This window comes from Mustela erminea, chromosome X (genome assembly GCF_009829155.1).
Source record: "Mustela erminea isolate mMusErm1 chromosome X, mMusErm1.Pri, whole genome shotgun sequence".
Taxonomy (NCBI): Eukaryota; Metazoa; Chordata; class Mammalia; order Carnivora; family Mustelidae; genus Mustela; species Mustela erminea.
The window spans coordinates 53203977-53231210 of record NC_045635.1 but is presented as its reverse complement, the minus strand read 5'-3'; the positions used below and the strand labels follow the sequence as shown (position 1 = coordinate 53231210).

General features: G+C 37.2%; 1 protein-coding gene across 5 annotated transcripts in view; it reads right to left on the bottom strand.

The window, feature by feature from the left end:
- Window positions 1-27234, bottom strand: part of ZC3H12B (zinc finger CCCH-type containing 12B) — a 624873-nt gene that overhangs the window by 389763 nt on the left and 207876 nt on the right. Inside the window, exon 1 of one of the 5 annotated variants that reach the window (XM_032329789.1) lies at window positions 23004-23326. The exons of the other annotated variants lie outside the window; for them this stretch is intronic. The gene's annotated coding sequence lies outside the window, so the exon portion shown is untranslated. Of the gene's footprint in view, window positions 1-23003; window positions 23327-27234 lie in introns of those variants that run through there. 5 annotated transcript variants of the gene reach the window in all.

Genomic DNA, 27234 nt, shown 5'->3' with positions numbered 1-27234 from the left:
AGGAAACAATCAGCAAAACTAAAAAGCAGCCCTAAGACTGTGAGAAGATATTTTCAAGTGACATATCTGATAAAGGGTTAGTATCCAAAATATATAAAGGACTTATCAAACTCAACACCCAAAAAATGAATAATCTAGTTAAGAAATGGGCAGAAGAAATAGACATTTTTGCAAAGAAGTTATCCAGATAGCTAACAGATACATGACAAAATGCCCAACATCACTCATCATCAGAGAAATACAAATGAAAACCATGAAGAGATACCACCTTGCACCTGCCATAATAGCTAAAATTAACAACACAAGAAACAACAGGTTCTGGTGAGTATGTGGAGAAAGGGGAACCCTCTCGCTCTTTGGTGGAAATGTTAACTGGAAAAACAGTACTGAGGGTCCTCAAAAAGTTAAAAATAAAACTACCTATAAACTTACAATTGCACAAATAGGTATTTACTCAAAGACACAGAAATACAAATTCAAATGAGTACATGCACCCCAATATTTATAGCAGTATTATCAACAATAGCCAAATTATAGAAGGAGTCCAAATGTCCACTGACTGATGAAAAGAAAAAGGAGATGTGGTATGTATATACAAGGACTATTACTCATCCACAAAAAGAACGAAATCTTGCCATTTGTAACAATGTGGATGCAGCTAGAGTATATTATGCTAAGCAAAGGAATGACTCAGAGAAAGTCAATACCATAGGGTTTCACTCATATGTATAATTTAAGAAACAAAACAGACGAAGATTTAGGAGGGAAAAAAGAAAAAGAGGGGGAACCAAAGCATAAGAGACTCTTAAAAAGAGAGAACAACAGGGTTGAAGGAGGAAGGTGAATGTGGGTTGAGCTATATAGGTGATAGCTATTAAGGAAAACACTTATTATTATGAACATTTGGTGTTGTATGTAAGTGATGAATCACTGAATTCTGTTACTGAAACCAATATTGCACTATATGTTAACAACTAGAATATAAATAAAAATTTGAAAAGGAATTAAAAAAATGAAAAAAAGTCCCAAAGAGAAATTCATGACCAGATGAGTTAACTGTAGAATTCTACTAATTATATCATGAAGAATTAATAGCAATCTTTTTCAAACTCTTCCAAAAATAGAAAAGGAGGAAGAATATACTAATTTATTCTAGGAGGTTAACTTTAGTCTGTTACCAAGCCAGACAAGGAAATCACAAGAAATAAATGGATTTAATTATATAGGTTCAAAAATATTCAACAAAATGCCAACAAATTGAAACCAGCAGTTTATTAATATATACCATGATCAATTAGGATTTATACCAAGAATGTAAGAATGGATCAACATGCAAAAATCAATCAAGGTAACAAATTATGCCAAAAAATAAAAAAGAAAAAAAAAAGTGGTCATTTCAATAAATACTGAGAAATCTTTTGACAAATGCAACATGCTTTATGATTTAAAAAAAATTAACTAGGAACAGAAGGAACCTTCACTAGCACGATAAAAGATATTTATGAATACCCCACAACCAATATCCATGAAAAACCCATAGCTAACATAATAATTGATGATGAAAGCCTGGTTATTTTCCCTCTAAGATCAGGAATAAGACAAGACTATCTGCTCTTAGCACTTCTATTCAACATTGTACTGGAGGGTGTGGCCAGGGAATCAGACAAGAAACACAATGAAAGTTGCCAATATCGGGGAGAAAAAAGTAAAATTAATTCAATTTTTATAACTAGACAATCATAAAGAGTGTATCCCCCCCAAAAGGAAAAGAACAAAAAACTCTATCAGATCTAACAGCAAAGTTAAGCAACATTGCAGGAAACAAGATCAAGACATAACAAAACCATTGCGTTTTTACACACAACTAATGAAAACTACATAAATAAAATGTTAAGACCCATCAGACTTGTAATAGCATCAAAAACAGTAATATATTTAGAAATAAAGTTAACCACAAAAGTGTAAAACTTTTACATTGAAAACAACAAAATACCATTAGAAGAAATTAAATAAATCTTAAATGAATAGAAAAGTATCCTGTGATTATGGATTGGAATACTTGATATTATTAAGATATCAATATTATGCAATGTGATCTATAGATCTAATGAAATATGTATAAAAATTCCAACCTTTTTTTTAACAAGGAAAAAACTAATCCTAATATTTATATAAAATTAGAGGGGACCCAGAATAGCAAAAAAAAAAAAATATATTGAAAAGTGACAAAAGAGATGGAGTACTCATATCTCCCAGTTTCAAAACTTAATACCAAATTAAAATAATCAAAAAGTTATGGTATCTGCAAGAGTTTGGAAAGATGGTGGTGTAGTAGGAGGACCCTAGGATCATCTTGCCCCATGAATACAACTAGATAACTATCAAGTCTGCCTAAATCAGAATGCCAGAAATCAACCTCAAGACCAGCAGAACAAACTCTACAACTAAAGATAGAGAACAGCTCAGTGAGCCCCCTCCCCAGAAAACCAGCCCAAAACCCAGCCGAATTTGCTTATCCCAACCCATGAGTTTTGTGGGACCTGGGTGCCAGTGGCAGTAATAACAGGTTTCATTTCCCAAACAGACAAGAACACATCTAGTTAAAAGTCACCACATTCAAGCCAGGAACAAAACACTGCCCACAACAGGCAAAAAGAGCTTCTGCATATGACAGGCCTTAAGGATAAACTGGTCAGGACATAACAGCAATTGCATGCTGCACACAATGGAGAAACTCCATAGAGCACCAGAACTTGGGAAACAGGGGACAGTACATGGCAGGGCAGTATAGGACCTCTCCTCAAGAACATGAAATGTACTGACTCTCCTAACACAGAGAAACAGGCACAGAGACTTAGAAAAAATGAGAAGATAGAGGAATTTGTTCCAAAAGAGAGAACAGGAAAAGGCCATGGTCAGACATATAAGCAAAGCAGATATAAATAACATGCCTGCTAAAGAATTTAAAGTACTGATAATAAACATACTCATCTTGAGAAAACACTGGAAGATATAAGTGAGATCCTGACACACAGAGATGATGAATAACAGCATAAATAAAGGGTTCAATAAAATATGGAAAACATGCTTGATGGAATGAAAAGCAGCCTAAAAGCAGAGGAACAAATTAATTACCTAGAAGAGAGAGTAATGAAAAGTAATCAAGCTGAACAAAAGAGAGAAGAAAGAATTATGCAAAATGGACATAGAATTAGGGAATTCAGTGACTCCATCAAACCTAACAAATTTCATACTATAGATATCTCAGAAAAAGAAGAGAGAGCAAAGGAGGTAAAAATTTACCTGAGGAATTAATACCTAAACCTTACCTCATGTGGGGAAGGAAGCAGATCCAATACAAGAAGGCACAGCAACCCCTTAAACAAATCAACAAAAGCAGATTAACACCATATTATATTATAAATAAAATGGCAAAAGGTAAGGAAACAGAAAAAAAATCTTAAAAGTAAAAAAAGACAGTTGCATACATGGGGAACCCCAAAAGGCTATCAGCAGCTTTTTCAACAGAAACTTTATAATCCAGATGGGAGGGACATGATGTATTCAAAGTGTTGAATGGGGAAAATCTGCAGCTGTGAATACTCTCTCCAGAAGGACTATCATTCAGAATTAGAGGAGAGATTTAAAAATTTACCAAACAAAAACTGAAGTTGCTCATGACCATAAACCAGCCCTGCAAGAAATTATATAACACACTTTGAGTCAAAAGGAAAGGCCAAAAGTGACAGTATGAAAGTAGAAAGCCCAAAAGGTAAAAAAATAAATATCACAATAGAATGTCAGTCAAGGAAAGTACAAAATGAAAGGATGTACTATATGACAACATACACCCAAAATATGGGGAGTAGGATAGTAAATACTGTACTCAAACTTAAATGGCCAGCAACTTAATATAGATTGCTATATACAGAAGAGGTTATATACAAACTTAATGGTAACCAAAAAAAAAAAAATCAACAATATCTATACAAAGAATAAAGAGAATGGAATCCAAGTATATCACTGAAGGAACCCAGCAGACCATGAAAGACAAAAAGTAGAAAGGATCAGAGGAAAAACTTCAGAAACAACCGCAAAAAAAGTAACAAAATGGAAATAAGTAGACATTTATCAAGTATTACTTTGAATTTAAATAGACTAACTGCTCCAATCAAAAGACATAGGGTGACAGAATGAATAAAAGAACAAAAAAAATCATCTATTTGTTTCCTAAAGGAGAGTAATTTTAAACCTAAAGACACCAACAGATTGAAAATGAGGGGTTGGAGAAACATTTATCATGCAAATGGGTGTCAAAAGAAAGTCTGGGTAGCATTATTTATATTAAACAAAATAGATTTTGAACTAAAGACTATAACAAGAGATAAAGAAAGGAAAAAAGAGACAAAGAAAGACATTATATAAAAAGAGAGAGGACAATCCAAAAAGAAGATATAATAATTGTAAATGTTTATGCATCCAATATGAGAGTACCATAACACATAAAACAGTTAATAAAAAAATAAAAGAACTAATTGATAGTAACAAAATAATAGTAGGGGACTTGGACACGCCCCTTTCATCAATGGACACGTGATCCAACAAGAAAATTAACAATGGAACAATGCCTTTGATCACACATTTGACAAGGTGGATATAACATATATAGAGAACTTTCCATCCTGAAACAACAGAATAAACATTCTTTTCAGTAGTACATGGAGCATTCTGCAGAATAGAGCACATATTAGGACACAAAAAAGTCTCAATAAGTTCAAAGATGTAAAGGTATACCATGTGTCTTTTCTGATCATAAAGCTATGTAAAGGGAAATAAGCTAGAAAAAGAAATCTGGAAAGAAAACAACAACAACAACAACAAAAAACAAACCCATAGAGGTTAAATAACATGCTACTAAACAATGACAGGGTTAACCAAAAAATCAAAGACCTAATCCAAAAGGACTTGGAAATAGGTGAAAATGAAAACAAAACTGTTGGGACACTTGGGTGCCTCAGTCAGTTAAGCATCTGCCTTCAGCTCAGATCATGATTCCACGATCCTGGGATCAAGCCTGGCATGAGGCTCCCTGCTCAGCTGGGATCCTGCTTCTCTTTCTCCCACTCCCCCTGCTTGTGTGTTCTCTATCCCTCTATGATGAAGCAATCAATCAATCAATCAACCTTTTACTAAAAGAAAAAAAAGAAAATACAACTTTCCAAAACTTTGGGATGCATCAATAACAGTTCTGTGCCTGAAAAGCAATACAGGGCTACCTTGAACAGCAAGAGAAATCACGGGGGGGGGGAGTAATCTTACACCTAAAGTAGCTAGAAAAAGAACAAAAAGCAAAACCTAAAACCAGCAGAAGGAAGAAATTAATAAAGATGAAAACAAAAATTAATGATACAGAAATGAAAAAATAAACAAAAACCTATAGAACAGATCAATGAAACGAGGAGCCAGTTCTTTGAAAACCTAAAAAAATTCATAATCTTCTAGCCAGACTCATCAAAAACAACTAAAATGACTCAAATAAATAAAACCACAAAAGAAAGAGGAGATGTAAAAACAGACACCACGGAAATACACACAGTTGTAAGAGAATATTGGGAAAAACTATGTGCTAAAAATTGGATAACCTGGAAGAAATGGATAAATTCCTAGAAACATGTAACCTACAAAAACTGTAGCAGGAAGAAATAGAAAAAAAATTAAAGATTTTATTTGTTTATTCACAGATAAAGGCACAGTGAGACAGGGAACACAAGCAGGGGGAGTGGGAGAGTGAGAAGCAGGCTTCCCACTGAGCAGGGACTCTAATAGAGAGTTCGATCCCAGGACTCTGGGAGCATGACCTGAGCTGAAGGCAGATACTTAATGACTGAGCCACTCAGGCGCCCCGGAAAGAAATGAAAAATTTGAATAGACTGATTACCAGCAAGACAAATGAATCAATAATCAAAAAACTCCCAATGAAGAATACCGGTGGAATTTTGATCGGAATAGCATTAAAATATAGATTGCTCTAGGCAGTATAGACATTTTAACAATGTTTATTATTCCAATCCAAGAGCATGGAATGGTCTTCCATCTTTTTGTGTCTTCTTCAGTTTCTTTCATGAGTGTTCTGTAGTTCCTTGAGTACAGATCCTTTACCTCTTTGGTTGGGTTTATTCCCAGGTATCTATCTTATGGTTCTTGGTGCTATAGTAAATGGAATCGATTCTCTAATTTCCCTTTCTGTATTTTCATTATTAGTGTATAAGAAAGCCACTGATTTCTGTACATTGACTTTGTATCATGCCACGTTGCTGAATTGTTGTATGAGTTCTAGTAGTTTGGGGGTGGAGTCTTTTGGGTTTTCCATATAAAGAATCATGTCATCTGCAAAGAGAGAGAGTTTGACTTCTTCATTACCAATTTGGATACATTTTATTTCTCTTTGTTGTCTGATTGCTGTTGCTAGGACTTCTAATACTATGTTGAACAAGAGTGGGGAGAGTGGGCATCCTTGTCGTGTTCCTGATCTCAACGGGAAGGATGCAAGCTTTTTCCCATTGAGGATGATATTTTCTATGGGTCTTTCATAGATAGATTTGATGAAGTTCAGGAATGTTCCCTCTATCCCTACACTTTGAAGCGTTTTAATCAGGAACGGATGCTGGATTTTGTCAAATGCTTTTTCTGCATCAATGGAGAGGACCATGTGGTTCTTCTCTCTTCTCTTATTAATTTGTTCAATCACATTGATTGTTTTGCGAATGTTGAACCATCGTTGTAGCCCAGGGATGAATCCCACCTGGTCATGGTGGATAATCTTTTTAATGTGCTGTTGGATCCTGTTGGCTAGGATCTTGTTGAGAATCTTAGCATCCACATTCATCAGTGATATTGGTCTGAAATTCTTCTTTTTGGTAGGGTTTTTGCCTGGTTTGGGGATCAGGGTAATGCTGGCTTCATGGAAAGAGTCAGGAAGTTTTCCTTCTGCTTCAATTTTTTGAAACAGCTTCAGGAGAATATGTGTTATTTCTTCTTTGAAAGTTTGGTAGAATTCCCCAGGGAATCCATCAGGTCCTGGGCTCTTGTTTTTTGGGAGGTTTTTGATCACCGCTTCAATCTCGTTACTAGATATTAGTCTATTCAGGTTGTCAATTTCTTCCTGGTTCAATTTTGGGAGTTTACAGTTTTCCAGGAATGCATCCATTTCATCTAGGTTGCTTAGCTTATTGGCATATACCTGTTGATGATAACTTCTGCTGATTGTTTCTACTTCCTTGGTGTTCGTTGTGATCTCTCCCTTTTCATTCATAATTTTATGTATTTGTGCCTTCTCTCTTTTCTTTTGGATTAGTGTGGCCAATGGTTTATCGATCTTATTGATTCTTTCAAAAAACCAGCTTCTAGTTTCATTGATACGTTCTACTGTCTCTGGTTTCTACCTCATGGATCTCAGCTCTAATCTTGATTATTTGTATGGACTCAGAAGAGACCCCGAATCACTAAGGAAATGTTGAAAAACAAAAATAAAACAGGGGGCATCACATTACCGGATTTCAAGCTTTACTACAAAGCTGTGATCACCAAGACAGCATGATACTGGCATAAAAACAGACACAGAGACCAGTGGAACAGAGTAGAGAGCCCAGATGTGGACCCTCAACTCTATGGTCAAATAATCTTCGAAAAAACAGGAAAAAATATACAATGGAAAAAAGACAGTCTCTTCAATAAATGTTGCTGGGAAAACTGGACAGCTATATGTAGAAGAATGAAACTCGACCATTCTCTTACACTGTACACAAAGATAAACTCAAAATGGATAAAAGACCTCAATGTGAGACATGAATCCATCAGAATCCTAGAGGAGAACAAAGGCAGTAATCTCTTTGATATCAACCACAGCAACTTCTTTCAAGATATGTCTCCAAAGGCAAAGGAAACAAAAGTGAAGATGAACTTTTGGGACTTCATCAAAATCAAAAGCTTCTGCACAGCAAAGGAAACAGTCAAGAAAACAAAGAGGCAAACCACGGAATGGGAGAAGATATTTGCAAATGACAGTACAGACAAAAGATTGATATCCAGGATCTATAATGAACTCCTCAAACTCAACACACACAAAACAGACAATCATATCAAAAAATGGGCAGAAGATATGGACAGACACTTCTCCAATGAAGACTTACAAATGGCTATCAGACACATGAAAAAATGTTCATCATCACTAGCCATCAGGGAGTTTCAAATTAAAACTACATTGAGATATCACCTTACACCAGTTAGAATGGCCAAAATTAGCAAGACAGGAAACAACATGTGTTGGAGGGGATGTGGAGAAAGGGGAACCCTCTTCCACTGTTGGTGGGAATGCAAGCTGGTGCATCCTCTTTGGAGAACAGTGTGGAGATTCCTCAAGAAATTAAAAATAGAACTTCCCTATGACCCTGCCATTGCACTCCTGGGTATTTACCCCAAAGATACAGATGTCGTGAAAAGAAAGGCCATCTCTACCCCAATGTTTATAGCAGCAATGGCCATGGTCGCCAAACTGTGGAAAGAACCAAGATGCCCTTCAACGGATGAATGGATAAGGAAGATGTGGTCCATATAAACTATGGAGTATTATGCCTCCATCAGAAAGGATGAATACCCAACTTTTGTAGCAGCATGGATGGGACTGGAAGAGATTATGCTGAGTGAAATAAGTCAAGCAGAGAGAGTCAATTATCATATGTTTTCACTTATTTGTGGAGCATAACAAATAGCATGGAGGACATGGTGAGATAGAGAGGAGAAGGGAGTTGGGGGTAAATTGGAAGGGGAGGTGAATCTTGAGAGACTATGGACTCTGAAAAACAATCTGAGTGTTTTGAAGAGGTGGGGGTGGGAGGTCGGGGTACAAGGTGGTAGGTATTATAGAGGGCACGGATTGCATGGAGCACTGGCTGTGGTGCAAAAATAATGAATACTGTTATGCTGAAAATAAAAAAAATAAATTAAAAAGCAAACACATAAACAAAAACAAAAAAAACTCCCAATGAACAGTTATCCAGGACCAGATAGCATCACAGGCTAATTCTATCAATATTTAAGGAAAAGTTAATACATTTATTTCTCATACTGTTCCAAAAAGTAGAAAAGGAAAGAAAACTAAATTCCTTCTATGATGACAGCATTAACGTGATACTAAAACTTGACAAAGACACCAAATAAAAGAGCAATATAGGCCAATATTTTTGAAGAACAGTAATGCAAAAATCCTCAACAAAACAATAGCAGACAGAATCCAACAATACATTTAAAAAATTATACAATACGATCAAGTGGGATGTATCCTAGGGATGCAAGGGTGGTTGGTTATTCAAAAAGCAATCAACCTGATACATCACATCAATAAGAGAAATTATAAAAACCATACGATCATTTCAATGATTGTAGAAAAAAAATTTGACAAAGTAAAATATACAATAATGATAAAAGCTCTCAAAAAAAAGTTGGTTATCTGGTTTGGTAAGATGCCAGAAGAGCAGAGGACCTCATTTTGTAAGGTCCCTTGAATTTGGCTGAATAACTATCAAACCATTCTGAATGCCCATGAATTCAGCCTGGGATGGAAGAATATATATTTTAAGATCTACAGGTAAAAAAATTGACTGCGTTTTGCAAAGTAGGAGGTGTGGAGACATGAATCTAAAAGGAGATATCTGAGGATAAGCGAAGGGGAGAGGGAACCTCCATAAGCCAGCTACTGGTAAGTGATATAGCCCCAGAGGGCAAAATTAGAACCCTTAGAAAACTGCTCCAGTAGGAAATATCTCCAAATGAAAGGGGCTCAGAGAATGAGAAGGACAGAATTCTAGGTGGGTCAGTACCGCCTCAGATCCCAGACACCACAGAACTAATGGTGGACCCTGAGCCATTAGAGTGTCCCAGCAGTGGGGTAGGGAAACTAATTATGGTCATGAGCCCAAGAGGGGACTCCCAGTATGCATTATCTCCTGAGCACCCTGAAAAGGACTGGAATGCACAGACCACCAGTCATCTTCAGGAGGGATGAAATGGGTGCACCAAGACTGAACTATAGCCCTCAGAATGGCGGCCCCAGAAAAGACAGTAGGGTAACACTCAGTCATCCCTCAGAGCAGTGGAGCAGGTACATGCATGAACCTGCAACCACTCTCAGCCTCAGGGCACACAAAGGGCAGTAATGTAGGTCCCTCGGACTCCCCTTGGAAGGACTGCTGTGGGCATGCATCACAGGAGTCTATGGAGTTTGTCACATATGAAAGTGAAGACTGTGTCCCAGAGAATTCACTGAAGAGGGAAGACCTCCATCTTTCAGCGCAGGGCCTAGAAATCCATGCATGGCCATGTTTATTCTGATCCTCTAAAGAGGTGCAGAAAGCCACTTGTGGGTGTGGAGGGGGGGAAAAGCCACACAGAGGATTAGCTTACATGAAGCCTAGCCCTGGCAAGAGGCAGTGCAACTCCGCCCAGGAAAAGACACCTGAGAAGCAGCACAGCAGGTCCCTCCCCCAGAAGACCAATGGGAAGAACAGGTGCAGAACTGGTTTACAGATCCCAGAAGACAGTAAAACTCCAGTGCAAGGGGAAAATAGTATACAGAACTCGAGGTTTTTTCTCATGATACATTTATCTTTCAGTCCCAAATTTTCCATTATTTTTTTCCCATTTCAACTAGTTTCTTATTTTATCAACTCTTTGTTTTTAAATTACTTTTTCACTTCTTTTTCTTTACAACATTTTACAGATATATGCTTCATTTTTGCTTTTTTCCCACTCTATTTAAATATACATATATATAATATATAATATATAATATATATATTAACATTATATATAATATAAATATATTTATTATATATAGAGAGAGATAAAAATATTTATCTATCTATATATAAAGTTTTTCTGCCTTTGCCAATTTTAAATTTAGTGTCTTCTAACACACAGACCAAAATTCACTGAGGAAATACTAGATCACCCTGCTTTGTCCACGCTCTGAGATTACATTCTACCTCCACTCCCCCCACCCTTTCTTCTGTTTTGTTTTCTTTTGTTTGTTTGTCTGTTTAGGTTTCCAACTGCTTTGGATTTGTCTAGTGTGTATTTTGTTGTATCATGGTTGATACTTATGATTCTCCTCACTGGCTCACCCACTCCTCTGTGGGCAAAATGAATAGAAAGAGGAATTCACAACAAAAGAAAGAACCAGAGGTAATACTCTCTGACACAGATCTAATAAATATGGATATAAGTGAAATGTTAGAGCTGGACTTGGAAAAAAAAAAGCATAAAACTTGTAGTGTAGAAATGAGATCTGCTTAGCCTGAAGTTTAAAATGCATTAACTGGGGACACCTGGATGGCTCAATCCATTAAGTCTTCTCTTAGGGTCCTGGGTTCGAGTTCCACTTCAGGCTCCTTGGTTAGCAGGGAGCCTGCTTCTCCTGCCTGCCACTTGCCTTGCTTGTGTGCATGCTCTCTCTCTCTCTCTCTCTCTCTCTCTCTCTCTCAATCTGACAAATAAATAAGTAAAATCTTTTAAAAATGTGTTAACTGAATCACAGCCTAGAATGGATGTTCTATCAACTACAGAAAATGAGACAGAAGAGTAAGTGACATAGAAGATAAGATGATGGAAAATAAGGAAGCTGAGGAAAAGAGAGGAAAATAACTAATGGGTCATGAAGGAAGGCTGAGATATCACTGATACCATAGAGCAAAACAATATTAAAATTATTAAGGTCCTAGAGGAAAAAGAAAGAGAAAAGGGTAGAAGGTATATATGAGCAAATCATAGTTGAGAAATTCCCTAATCTGGAGAAGGAAATGGGCATTAAAGTCCAGGGGATAGAGTTGCATTTCTATATGTTAACAATGAGGCAGATGAAAGAGAAATTAAAGAATTTGTCCCATTTACAGTTGCACCAAAAACCATTAGACACTTAGGAATAAACCTAACCAAAGAGATAAAAGATCTGTACTCTAGAAACTACAAAACAGTTATGAAAAAAATTGAAGAAGAAGAAAAAAGATAGAAAACCATTCCACTCTTGGATTGGGAGAGAAATTATTGTTAAAATGTCTATTCTTCCCAGAGCAATCTACACATTCAATGCAATCTCTATTAAAATAACCACTGACATTTTTCACAGAGCTAGAGGAAACAAACCTAAACTTTGTTTAGAACCAGAAAAGAAACCAAATACCCAGGAGAATATTGAAAAAGAAAATCGAACCTGGGGACAACACAGTGCCTGACTTCAAGCTATGTTACAAAGCTGTACTCCAGACAGCATGGTACTGGCACAAAACCAGACACACAGATTAATGAACAGAAGAGAGAGCCCAAAAAAGGACCCTCAACTCTATGGTCAACTAAGCTTCAACAGAGCAGGAAAAAATATCCAATATAAAAAATAGAGTCTCTCCAATAAATGGTGTTGAGAAAATTGGACAACCACATACAGAAGAATGAAACTAGACCATTCTATTACACCATACACAAAGATAAACTCAAAATGGATGAAAGACCTAAAGGTGAGACAGAAATCTATCAAAATCCTAGAGGAGAACAGAGGCAGCAACCTCTGTCACCTCGGCTACAGCAACTTCTTCCAAGACACATCATTAAGGCAAGAGAAATAAAAGCAAAAAATAAACAATTGGGACTTCATCAAGAGAACAGGCTTCTGCACAGCAAAGGAAACAGTCAACAATACTAAGAGACAACCTTTGGAAAGGGAGAAGATATTTGCAAAGATCGTATCAGATAAAGGCTTATATCAAAGATGTATCAAGAACTTCTCAACCTCCACACCCCAAAAAGCAAATTATCTAGTATATAAATGGGCAGAAGACATGAACAGACATTTCTCCAAAGAGGACATACAAATGGCTAACAGACATATGAAAAAATGCTCAACAGTACTTGTTATCAGGGAAATATAAATCAAAACCACAATGAGATACCATCTTAGACCAGTCAGAATGGCTAAAAGTAATGAGACAGCAAATAACAAATGTTGTCAAGGATGTTTAGAAAGGAAACACGTTTTACATTGTTGGTGGGAATGTAAGCTGGTAGAGCCCCTTGGAAAAAAATATGGAGGTTCCTCAGGAAGTTAAAAATAGAGCTACCCTATGACTCAGCAATTGCTCAGTATTTACCCCAAAGATACAGATGCAGTGAAAAGAAGAAGCACATGCACCCCAAAGTTCAAAACAGTAATGTCTACAATAGATAAACTGTGGAAGAAATTGAGATGCCCTTCAACAGATGAATGGATAAAGAAGATGTGGTTTATATATACAAATGAACATTACTCAGCCTTCAGAAAGGATGGATGCCTACCTCTTACATTGATGTGGATGATCTGGAGAGTATTATGCTTAGTGAAATGAGTCAGTCAGATGAAGACAATTATCACATGGTTTCAATCCTATGTGGAATATAAGAAATAGTGTAGAAAGTCATAGGGGAAGAGAGGGAAAACAATGGTAATAAATCAAAGAGAGAGACAAACCATGAGAAATTCTTCATTCTGGGAGAGAAACTGAGGCCTGCAGAAGGGGCAGTGTATGGGGGTAATGGGGTAACTCAGTGATGGGCATTAAGGAGGTCACAGGATGTGATGTATACTAGGTGTTATACACAGCTGATGAATTATTGAACACTACTTGTGAAACTAATGATGTCCTATATGTTGGCTAATTGAATTTAAATGAAAAATAAGAATTGCAATGCCAAAAAAAGTTGGTTTAGAGAAAACATACCTCAACATAATAAGGAACATATATGAAAAACCCACAGCAAATGTCATACTAAGTGGGGTAAAATTGAGAATGTACCCCCTCAGTTCAGGAACAAGCCAACAATGTCACTCTGACCAATTTTATTCAACATACTACTTCAAGTTTAAGTCACAGAAATTAGAGAACACAAAGAAATAAAAGGCACCCAAACTGGTAAGAAGTAAAATTTTCACTATATCCAGATGTATGATACTGTACATTTACAGAAAACCCCAAAGACTCCACCAAAAAATCGTAGATCTTTTAAATTAATCCAATAATTTTACAGGATACAAAAATCAATATGCAGAAATCTGTTGCATTTCTAGACACTAATACTAAAGCAGCAGAAAGAGACATTAAGAAAATAATTTCATTTACAGTGCATCACAAATAATAAGATACTTAGGAATAACACTAAAAGAGGTGAAAGACTTCTACTCTGAAAATGATATAACACTGATGAAAGAAAATAAGGACAACACATGAAAAGGAAGGACATTTCATGCTCACAGACTGGAAGAAAAAAATGTTAAAATGTCTATATTATGCAAAGCAATCTATATATTTAGTGCAATTTATATCAAGATGCCAACAGCTTTTATCAGAGAACTAGGAAAAAAAAAAAGAACTTCCTAAAATTTATATGGATCCTAAAGACCCCAAATAGCCAAAGCAATTTTGAAAAAGTTAAAAAAAAAAAAAAAAAAAAAAAAAAAAAAGTAGAAGGAGTCACAACTCCAGATTTCAAGTTATATGACAAAAGTGTAGCAATCAAAATAGCATGGCACTGGCACAAAAACAGAAGCATAGATCAATAAAGCAGGATAGAAAGCCCTGAATTAAACCACAATTTTATGGTCAATTAATCTTTGACAAAGCAGGGGAAAATATTGACTAGGAAAAACACACTCTTCAACAAATGGTTTTGTGAAAACTGGACAGCTACATGCAAAAGAGTGAAACTGCACCAATTTTTTTTTCATTGTACATAAAAAATAAATTTCAAATGGATTAAATGTGTTTCAGAAAGCCATTAAAAAAAAAAAAAAACTAAAAGAGAACCCAGGCAGTAATTTCTCTGACATTAGGCAAAGCAACATTTTTCTACATAAGTCTCCTGAGGCAAGGGAAAAAAATGTAGTACTAAACTACTGGGAATTCTTCAAAATCAAAAGCTTCTCCACAGAAAGAAAACAATCAACAAAAGTAAAAGGAGAAGATATTTGTGAATGGTATATCTGAAAAAGGATTAGTATCCAAAATATATGAAGAACTTATAAAAATCAGCACACAAAAAATGAATACTCCATTTAAAAATAGAGGAGATATGCATAGATATTTTTCCAAAGTAGACACGGAGATGATAAACAGACACATGAGAAGATGTTCAACAGCACTCATCAACAGGGAAATGTAAATCAAAACTACAATGAGATATTATCTTACAACTGTCAAATGGCTAAAATTAACAACAAAGGAAACTTCTGATATTGGTGAGGATGCAAAGAAAGGAGAACCCTCTTGAACTGTTGGTGGGAATGTGAACAAGTGCAGCCACTCTGGAAAACAGTACGGAGGTTCCTCAAAAGTTTAAAAATAGAACTACCTTATGACCCAGCAATTGCACTCCTAGGTATTTATCCAAAGAATACAAAAATCCTAATTCAAAGGGATACATCCACTCTGATATTTTTAACAGCATTACCAAGAATAGCCAAATTATGGAAATTAGCCCAAGTGTCCACTGACTGACCAAAGGATAGGAAGATGTGGTATGCGTATTTAATCAGCCATAAAAAAGAATGAGATCTTGCCATTTGCAACAATAAAATGGCTTTAAGTAGCATATAGTGAAATAAGTCAGTCAGACAAAAACAAATACCATATGATTTCACTAATGTGTGGAATTTAAGAAAAAATACAAAGAAAAAAAGAGACAAGCATAAAACCAGACTTAAATATGGAGAACAAACTGGTAATTGTCAGAAAAAAGGAGGGTGGGGGAAATGGGTATAATACATGAAAAGGATTAAGAAGGAAATACATTGAAGAGATTACCAAAAAATGTATAGAAATCTTGGGTTATATTTACACCCAAAACTAATACAACAATGTATATTAATTATACTTGAATAAAAAATAAAAATAAATAAAAATGTTGGAAAACAATGATTCCACATTGAAATGTGCAAGTGATTTTTAGAGAAAGCTCTATGAGATATGTGGAATTTAAGGGGAAAAAATGATGAACATATGGGAAGGAGGAAAAGTAAAAGAAGGAGTGAGGGAAAGGAGCCGTAAGTGACTCTTAAGGATAGAGATTAAACTGAGGGCTGATGGAGGGAGGTAGGTGGAGGATGGGCTAGATGTGTGATGAGTATTAAAGAGGGCATTGTTATGAGCATTGGGTAATGTATATAAGTTATGAGACACTGAATTCTATTCCAGAAATAAATATTGCATTATATGTTAACTAACAAAATTTAAATTTTAAAAAGAAATAGCTCTAAGAGAGATGCGTGTATATGAAGAGACTAGCTTTATAACACTAGTCATTAAGTTTATCTAGTTCCATTGTTCACAAAAGCTTGTCTGCAGGCAGGTTACATCAAATCATCTGATAAAGTTTCTATAGAGGTTCCTCAATTTGAATGGAAACACATCAAAGGATTCAAGGGAGGGTAAGTAAATATGGAAGGCTGCAAAAGAAAGGAGTGAAGGTGATGGAAAGTGAGAGATATTAAATGAGGCAACTTAGGAAGATCTAAAATTTCCTAAAAAGGCCACTGAAATTCCATATTATCCTTAAGCATGTAGTCAAATGAAGTTGAGGAAGGGGATTCCCAGTAGACTAAATGTTATCCACAGGAAGAGCAAAGCAAAATCAAGGAAAGAAAGGATCCAGGTATGAAAAAATCAGTTTCATACACAATCCTGTCTGAGAAACAAAGGACAATTTATATGTAATTTCCCTTAAGGAGACAATTTTTTTAAAAAATGCTTTGAACAATCCCTAGCCAACAAGTCAGGAAAAATAAACAAGCCTCATGAAGAGCCTGGGATTTACTGCTCCCGTGTCAGAAAGCATATCTCCACTTGAAAAGGCAAAGAAGACATTTTTGAGGATAATGCTCACTTTAAACAGAAAAGAAGCAAGCATCTTTTGAGAAGCAGTTAAGAAAAGTAGGGCTTTTCCATGGGGAAGAGCGATGCCAAAGTAACAGCAACAAAGAAAGGGAATTTAATTGAGAACTCTACCAAGAACTGAAGTTCAATCCAGTGAAATTTCAATGATAATTTACCCTGTTCTACACCAATGGCACCTTTCAAACAAAGAAGTGTAGGACTCTATCCCAACCTCAGGAATAGATATAGAATCTTAAGGATCAAATTCTGTCATCACCATGCTTTGATGGTCATCTGTTGCATTCGCTCTGTATCAAACTCACAAATGGATCTCCAATCTATCAACCAGGAATAAAAACAAAGTGTTGAAAGGTGTACACTCAGGGTCCTGGGTGAAAGATCCAGGGTTACAGTGATGAATTCAATTTTATCCCGGTTATAGTCCCAGGCTGTTACAAAGAAACTATTCTGACACTTGCTAAAGACTTCATTCAAGACTACTGTAGTAAGGGAAAGATTACTGCACTATTAGAGATCAAATGCAACTCTAAATACAACAGGGCAGAAGGAGATTTATAGCCAACATACAGAGTGATAGAGATGATGTAAGATTACTAAGAGAAATTTGGTCAGGTATCAAGGAGGAAGAGGAATGTGATGAGATATATGCATGGGGATTAAAGAACTTGGTTGGATATCAAGAGTGGGGTAATTCCATAAACTGGTTTGGTAGGCCTTAGGAGCTAAATTCATGTTTCAGGTCCAAGACTACAGTACTTCAGAATGTGACTTTAAAAAGAAAAATAAGGTCTGTAGAGAGATAATTAAGGTAAAACAGGTATATAGGGTATGCCATAATCAGTATGCCATTATAAAGTATGCCTTAATCCAGTATGATCAGTGTCCTTATGATGAGGGAGCAGGAGGCTGGCTGAGGACGAAGCAAAAGCTGGCACCTTGCACCCCGTCTCTACCCACTCCCCTCCCCTTGGTAATATGTGTGACATTCCTCAGGCACCCCTGACTGCCATAAGCAAGAAACAAATAGTTAACTTGCAGAGATCACAATCCTGCAAGACAGTCTCCCTTGGTTTACAAATGTCCTAGAGATCTACAAACAAAGAAGTTACCTATCAACAGCACAATTTCCAGAGGCAAATAATTCAGTTCCTCAGCCCTAAATAAAGTTAAATTTCTTCTAAACCCAAATGTCACTAACAAAGACTCTTGATAGCAGAAATGTGAATGGCTTGCCAAAAGACAACATCAAGCAGCAAGGCCTCAGGTATCCCAGCACCTTGCAGGCCCTCTTTAACATATGAATGTTCCACTGAAACCTCCCTTCCCCTCACCTTCCCCCAACCACAAGGTACATAACCTGTCATCTCTCACAACCCAGGGCAGCAGCTCTTCCTGCCCATGGGTCCTGTCCCCATGCTTTAATAAACCACCATTTTGCACCAAAGATGTCTCAAGAATTCGTTCTTGGTCATCGGCTCTGGACCTCAGCCCACCGAACCTCACCTAGGTTCTAGAACTTCATCGCTTATAATTAGAGGAAATTAAGACACAGATATACACAGAGTGAAGGTCATTTGAAGACACAGGATGAATATGGCTGTATATAAGACAAGGAAATAGACCAGAAAAAAAAAACAATCATACCAATATCTTGATCTCAGACTTCTAGCCTCCAAGACTATGAGAAAATGACTTTCTGTTCTGCTAAAATTGTGGTACTTAGATATATCCACTCTAGCAAACTAATACAGAAGAAATCTTACTAAAACTGGGCTTGTTAGGATAAAAATGAAGCTTAGTTCAGAACAGGGCTCAGAAGAGCCAGAATAAAATTTGGTCGAGGATGGAGTCCTTCTTAGATATAACACAAAAAGTACAATCCATAAAAAAGTTGAGATTAAATTTCATCAAAATTAAAAACTTCTGCACTTCAAAAAACAAGCAACAGACCTAGAGAAAATATTTTCAAAGACTGCATCTGATAAAGGAATTCTATAAAGAATTATATAAAGAACACACAGAACACAACAATTAGAAAAAATATGATCTAGTTTTTAAAATGGACTAAAGATTTGAATAGGCACTTCACCAAAAAGGAGCTAGTAAGACAAGTAAGCATGTATTTTATTCATTTCAGGCTACTATTAAAAAAATAGCATGGAGTAGTAGGTTGCTTAAACAACAATTATTTCTCACAGTTCTGGATAATGGGAAGTTCACTGTCAAGGTGCCAGCAGATCCTATGTCTTCGGAGCGCCTGATTCTTGGCTCTCCAGCTGTATCTTCACATTAACGGCAGAGAGAGATCATCTCTGTCACATCTTTTCTTATCAGGGCACTAGTTTCATTTGTGAAGACTCTATTTTCATAAACCTAATTGCAGGATAAAGGCCCTACCTTCAAATACCTTCACATTGGAAATTAGGGCTTTAACATACACATTTTGAGGGAACATAGTCATACAGTCCACAGCATTTCACAACAGCTCTCCAACATTCATGTCCTTCTCACATACAAAATGTTTCATTCTATCTAAACAACCTTAAAAGCCTTGTTCTAGCCCAAACCCTAAAGTCTAAAGTACTAACTGTCATCTAAAGGAGATACAGATAAGGCTTGATGTATAATGCACCCTAAAGCAAAAGCCCTCTGAAGCTGTGAATGTTTGGAATCAAACAAGTTATGTGTTACAAAATGCAGTGATGTGACAGGCATAGGATAGACATACCCATCCAAAAAGAGATACTGGACAGAATGAAGAGGTATCATCTTCCAAACCCAAAATCTAGCAAGACAAAACCCCCTAAATCTTAAAGCATGAGAATATTTTTCTTTGGCTCAATTCTTTATCTTCTAGGCCCACTAGGGTGGCACTATCACCCTCATGGTCACCACCAATACCATGACTCTCAGTGGTGGCCCTGCCCATACCAGCAGGGGTCATGACCCAAAGTCTGCCAGGTGGGAGTCATGCCCCACAAGAGTCTACCAGATGGGACTATCACACCCCGGCTTTGGTTGGAAACTGGCCAGTTAAAAGCAAGAGAGTGGCCCTGATGACCTCTAAATCACCTTCAAGGCCATTTGTGAAGAGTGCACATTAACAGCCAAATAATTCTATAGTCCGGTACTGCAGTCTCAGAAGTCCAACAACCTTCCTTCATTTCATTCTGTCTTTGACACTTTCAGTTCAAAATACCAGAGTTCTTGCATAAATCAGGGTAGCAGATTATGTCACTGTTTTTTACCCATATTAATCTCCTTATCAAATGGTATGCCAGCCTCATCCTTGATGTTTTCTTCATAACAGGATTTCTTAATTTTTTTTTTTTTTTGTAATATGGGCAGGCTGAGAATTTTCCAAATCTTCAAGTTCTTGTTCCTTTTGACTTAACAATTCCTTCTTCATTTCATATTTTTACATTTTTCTCTAAGCAGTCAGAAACCAAGCCACATCTTCAATACTGCTTAGAAATCTCCTTAGCCAAATATTCAATTTCATCACTTGCAAATTCTACCTTCCACAAAATACTAGACCATAAACAAAACGTAGCCAGATTCTTCGTCACTTTAAAACAAGAATTGCCTTTTCTCCATTATCCAATAAGATGTTTTTCATTTCCCTCTAATAACTCATCAGAATGGCCTTTACCATCTATGTTTTACCAATATTCTGTACATGATTATTTATGTGTTCTCTAAGAAGATGAAAGTTTTCTCTCCAGTTTTCTTCTTTTCTTTCTGAGTTCTTATCAGAATTGCCTTTAGCATACCTTTCATGACAATATTGGCCTTTTCTAGTATGCAGGTCAAAACTTTCCCAGTTTATACCAATTATTTAGTTCGGAATCTGCTTCTACAATTTCAGGAATTTGTAGAGGAGCACCTCACTTCTCAGTATCAATTTCTGTCTTAAAGAGTCTGGGCTACTATAACAAAAATACCATGAACTGAGGGACTTAAACAGCATAAATTTATTTCTCAGAGATATGGAGATTGGGAAGTTCCAAGACAAAGGTGTCAAAACATTTGTTGTCCTCAAACTCAACACACACAAAACAGAAAACCATATCAAAAAATGGGCAGAAGATATGAACAGACACTTCTCCAATCAAGACATACAAATGGCTATCAGACACATGAAAAAATGTTCATCATCACTAGCCATCAGGGAGATTCAAATTAAAACCACATTGAGATATCACCTTACACCAGTTAGAATAGCCAAAATTAGCAAGACAGAAAACAACATGTGTTGGAGAGGATGTGGAGCAAGGGGAACCCTCTTACACTGTTGGTGGGAATGCAAGTTGGTGCAGCCTCTTTGGAGAACAGTGTGGAGATTCCTCAAGAAATTTAAAATAGGACTTCCCTATGACCCTGCCATTGCACTCCTGGGTATTTACCCCAAAGATACAGATGTAGTGGAAAAAAAAGGGCTATCTGTACCCCAATGTTTATAGCAGCAATGACCACGGTCACCAAACTGTGGAAAGAACCAAGATGCCCTTCAACGAATGAATGGATAAGGAAGATGGGGTCCATATACACTATGGAGTATTATGCCTCCATCAGAAAGGATGAATACCCAACTTTTGTAGCAACATGGACGGGACTGGAAGAGATTATGCTGAGTGAAATAAGTCAAGCAGAGAGAGTCAATTATCATATGGTTTCACTTATTGTGAAGCATAACAAATAGCATGGAGGACATGGGGAGTTAGAGAGGATAAGGGAGTTGGGGGAAATTGGAAGGGGAGGTGAACCATGAGAGTGCCATGAGAGACTATGGACTCTGAAAAACAATCTGAGGGGTTTTAAGTGGTGGGGGGGTTGGGAGGTTGGGGTACCAGGTGGTGGATATTATAGAGGGCATGGATTGCATGGAGCACTGGGTGTGGTGCAAAAATAATGAATACTGTTATGCTGAAAATAAATAAAAAATAAATTTTAAAAAAAGAGAAAAAAAAAACATTTGTTGTCTGGTGAAGACCCATGTCATCATGGGTCTTATTGATAGCTTATTGATAGCTACCTTCTCACTGTGTACTCACATGGCCCACAGAAAGAAAGGAGAGAGAGAGAAAAAGAAAGAGAGAGGCTTTCTCCTGTGTCTTCTGATACTACCATGAAGGCTCCATTCTCATAACATAACTACCTCTCTAAAGCCACACACACAATCACACTGGGGAACAGGCTTCACAATATGAATTTGTGGAGATTATAAAACATTCAGTCCAGAGAAACATGTAGAAAGATATTTAACATCATTAGTCTTTAGGAAAATGCAAATTAAAACCACAATAATAAACTGAACATAATACGTACATACATACCACAATAAAATACCACTACACACCTATAAATTGGCTAAAATTTAAAAGACTGATTATATCAAGTTCTGGTGAGATTTCAAAGGAACTAGAACTCTTACACACTACTGGTGGAAATGTAAAATGGTACAACAACTATGGAAAACAGTTTGACAAGTTCTTAAAAAGTTAAACATACAGTTACAATAAAATCCATGATCTCACTTCTGGAGATATATCCAGGAGAAATATATGTTTATATAAAGGCTTGTACATTAATATTCACATTTGTGATGGCCAAAAACTGGAAGCAACCTAAATTCCACTCAATAAGTGAGTAAATATGCAAATTATAATATATCCATACACTAGATTACTGCTCAGTAATAAAAAGGAAAGACCTACCATTAAAATCTATGGCATGGATTAATTTCAAATGCATTATGCAAAATGAAAGAATCCAAACCACAAAGGCTACACTCTTTGAGATTTTGTTAGAAAAGTTTGTTGAAACTTTAGAAAATGTGAACTGATCTATAGTAACCAAAATCAAATGGAAGGTTTCTTGGGGATGGGGCGAATATCACACATAGTTGGGTATAAGCAAGGATTACAAATGAGCATAAGGACACTTTTGAAAAGAGGATATATTCACTATCTTGATAATGATAATGGTTTCATGGGCATATACATGATAAGATAACAGCTCAGTCATAACACCAACCTTGCATATCCATGTAAACCATACCAGTACAGGCTTGAACCACATTATTCTGTGTCTTTAAAAAATGCATTTTGATCCTCCTGGAACATAAGAAGATGAAAGGCCTGTAAGAAGAAGGTCCAGTGCCTTACCAGAAGCTTCTGTACCTTTCCTGGGAGGCTTTCATGAGAGTTTCCCCTCACTTCCTGTGTTCCAATGAAGTGCAAGGATTTGTTCCACTTGCCTCAGAATAGGGTTGCAAATTATAAAACAGATTAGTTGCAGTCTGGGATTGGCTCTTTAGCAATGGGATATACCACAACTTTCATTATACTCATCTTTCACCTTTTATTTTGCTATCATTCTTTTTTTTTTAAAGATTTTATTTATTTATTTGACAGAGAGAGATTACAAGTAGGCAGAGAGAGAGAGGAGGAAGCAGGCTCCCTGCTGAGCAGAGAGCCCGATGCGGGACTCGATCCCAGGACCCTGAGATCATGACCTGAGCCGAAGGCAGCGGCTTAATCCACTGAGCCACCCAGGCGCCCCTATTTTGCTATCATTCTTATTAGCAAATGAAAAAAGACCATGGAGAGCTAGCATATTTGGCTACTCTTCTTTTCACTATAGATATAAGAAAACAACTGTCTGAATCTAAATTACCCTATCTTTACCAGTTGAATCAACAAGTCTCCGGCATGGCTTTGTTTTGTCTTCTGTGTCCTTGAAACTTAATAGTGGTGATGGATTTCCAGGTATATGTATATGTAAAATACTTATTGGCTGTATACTTTAAACATGTGCAGCTTATCGCTTGCCAGTTATACTTAATGTTGGGAACAAACTCATAATGTTTGTACACACCACTTTTATCCTATATTATATGGAAGATACTAAAACATCCAATCAGACAAGAAAAATACAAGCATGTAGATTGGAAAGAAAGAAATAAAACTTTATCTTCTGGGATACCAGTGTGGCTCAGTCAGTTGAGCATCCAACTCTTGATTTTGGCTCAGGTCATGATCTCAGGGTTGTGAGATGGAGCCTTATTTCACGCTTTGTGCTCAGTGCAGAGTCTGCTTGTTCCTCTCCCTCTCCCTTCCCACCACCCCCACTGCTCTCTCTCTCTCTCAAATACGTAAAATCCTAAAACAACATCACCAAATCCTTTATCTTCAGATAGCTTAGAAAATAAAAAAAAAATGTAAAAAGAGCATTAGAACAAATACATAACTTTATTCAGGTCATAGAATACAAGGACAATACACAAAATTCAAATATATTTTTATATTTCCATATACTAGCAATGAAACATTGGAAAATTAGAAACCAACAAAATGGTCCCATATATAATAGCACCAAAGTTCATGAAATGCTTAGTTACATATCTAACAATATATGTACAAGGTTTGTATACTGAAAATTATAAAACACTGATAAATGAAATCAAAGGAAACAAAATTAAATGGAGACTGTTTTCATAGATTAGAAACTTCAATGTTGCCAAGATGCAAACTCTCTAAAATATTTATAGATATAACACAATTCCAATCAAAACCCTAATATAAATATTTATAGAAATCCACCAGTACATTCTAAAATGAATATGAAAATGAAAAAAAAAACTAAAAAAAAAAAACAGGATAATTTTTATAAAGAATAGGAGAAGAGAGCTAAGATGGCAGAGTAACAGGAGGACCTCAGGCTTACCTTGCATTGTCTCAAACACAGCTAGATAAAAATGAAATTATTCTGAATACTTGAGAAATCAACCTGAGGAACAACAGAACAAACTGAATAACTAAAAGGAGAGAGGAGGCCACACTGTGGAAGATAAGATGTTCAGAGAAATGATTCATGGGAGAAATGGATCACATACTGTTGAGAAGAAGGATCTCGGTCATGGAGAGAGAAGTGCACTGAGGATCACACAAGGAAACTATTTCCCCAAAGCAATTGACTGAGAAAAGGAGAGGGGCTGATTTTTGTGAAGTATTTTTTTCAACCAGAGGACTCAAAGACTGGAAATTAGAAGTCCGTGAGGTGGCTGGTATAGAGCCCTAAGGACACTGTCCTGCTTCTTTAAAGAAGGCAGGCAGGTAACCCAGGGGACAGACAGCCCCATCTGAGGATCTCCTGAGACACACAGGTAGAGACGTTTTCCCTTCTTAAGCACTGATGCCACCTGAGAGAAATGGTATTGCACCTCTGGGAACAAAGGAGGTGGTTGGTGACATTTTCCTCCTCCTCTCCTCAACATAGGTGCAAAGACTTCTGCTGAGGGCGGCTAACCCAGATACGGGCCACTTAATGTGCTTTGTTCCAATTCCACACTCCTGAGCTCTGGTGCCTTTCTGGGTCAAAACTTCATCAGTCCCAGAGCATCAAGACCCTTCCTCAGAAGACCAGTGAGGCCCCCACCATAGCAGTTTGTATAGTTTAGATTTTTAAAAAGATTTTATTAATTTATTTGACAGACAGAGATCACAAGTAGGCAGAAAGGCAGGCAGAGAGAGACCGGGAAGCAGGCTCCCTGCTGAGCAGAGAGCCTGATGTGGGGCTTGATACCAGGACACTGAGACCATAACCTGAGCCAAAGGCAAAGGCTTAACCCACTGAGCCACCCAGGTGCCCAGTTTGGAGTTTTAAAACTCAGTCATCCTGGCTGGGGTAAAGCCCAAAGTGCACTGGGCTTCTCCAGGCAGGCAAGCAGCTTGGAGACAGTATGCAAGCACAGATCTGAAAAACACCTTGTATGCCTGAGGGAAATTTTTAGCTCTTCTGGGAGAACTTCCCTACAGCAGGTAGGACAAAGTCCCATCTCCAGGGACAAAGGAGCTGACTGGTGCCATTTCTTTCCCACACCCCTCAGGATAAATTAACTTCAGTAAACAGCACAGTGCCAACAGTAGCTTCATAAATTTTTTACACAAATCCCTGAAACCCAGCACTCTGCTTTCTTGGGCCAGTGTGCCTAAAAACCAGAGCAGCAGGGTCCTTCACAAGAAAACCTGCACAATACCCCTCATATACCACGTCTACTTACCATAAAGTTCTGCAAAGCTTTAGCTTGATGGAAACAACATCAGGTCTCTTTTTAGAAGCAGACCAGAACATTCCAGGTTAAAACTCACCACACGATGGCCAAGGACCAATCAGCTGTTGCAGGCAAGGAGAAATTCTATAGAATATTGATAAGAGGGATAGAGCAGCAATAACACAGCATTAGAGTGTCCACATCACACATCACAAACAATCCCTGAAGTTCCAGGCTCTGGTCATTATATGACACATTTTTGGTAAAGCCATTACTCTCAGGAGCAAGAAATAGAGCAGGTTTTCCTAACATGCAGAAGACAGAGACCTAGGCAAAATGCCAAGACAAAGGAAGACATCACAAAAGAAACAACAACAACAACAACAAAAGCCATGTATCTAATCAAAACAGATATAAAGAATATGCCTGATCCAGGTTTTGAAGCATCAATCATAAGGACACTGGGCTTGAGAAAAGCACAGAAGACACCAGAAAGTCCTTGTGGAGATAAAAGACCTTAAAACCATCACGCCAAAAGGAAAATGCAATAATTGAGATTTGAAACTGATTGAATCAATGACCACAAAGATGCAAGAAACAGGGAAATGAATAAATGATATAGAAGGGAGAATTGTGGATATCCTTTCGAAGATGGTAGAGAAGTAGCAGGCTGAGAAGACCTCAGGTAGCAGGAGATCAGCTAGATAGCTTATCATACTATTACAAACACCTACAAATTTAAAAAGAGATTGAAGAGAAAAGCAGCAATTCTAGAAACAGAAAATTGACCACTTTCTGAAAGGTAGGACCGGCAGAGAAGTGAATCCAATGTGACAGGAAGATAGACCTCGAGAGAAGGGGCTGGTTCCCAGCAAGTGGCAGAGCAAAGGAACACAATTTCAGAACTTTTAAAAGTCTCCTCCACTGAAGGACATCGCTCCAGAGGATAAGCCAAGGTGAAACCCATGCGGGGACAGCGTGATCTCAGGTCCTGTGGGGTCATAGAAGGATCTGGGGTGTCTGAGTGTCACAGAGCTCACAGGTATTAGAGTGGGGAACCCAGCTACAGAGACGGAGCTCAGGAGTGAGCTCTCAACTCAGGGTTACCTTAAATTGTGATCCATGGCACAGACCACTGCTCTATGAGCAGGGACTCCACAAGATCTGGGGAGAGCTCCCTGGAAGAGCGCAGGGATCTGCAGGGTTGGAGAC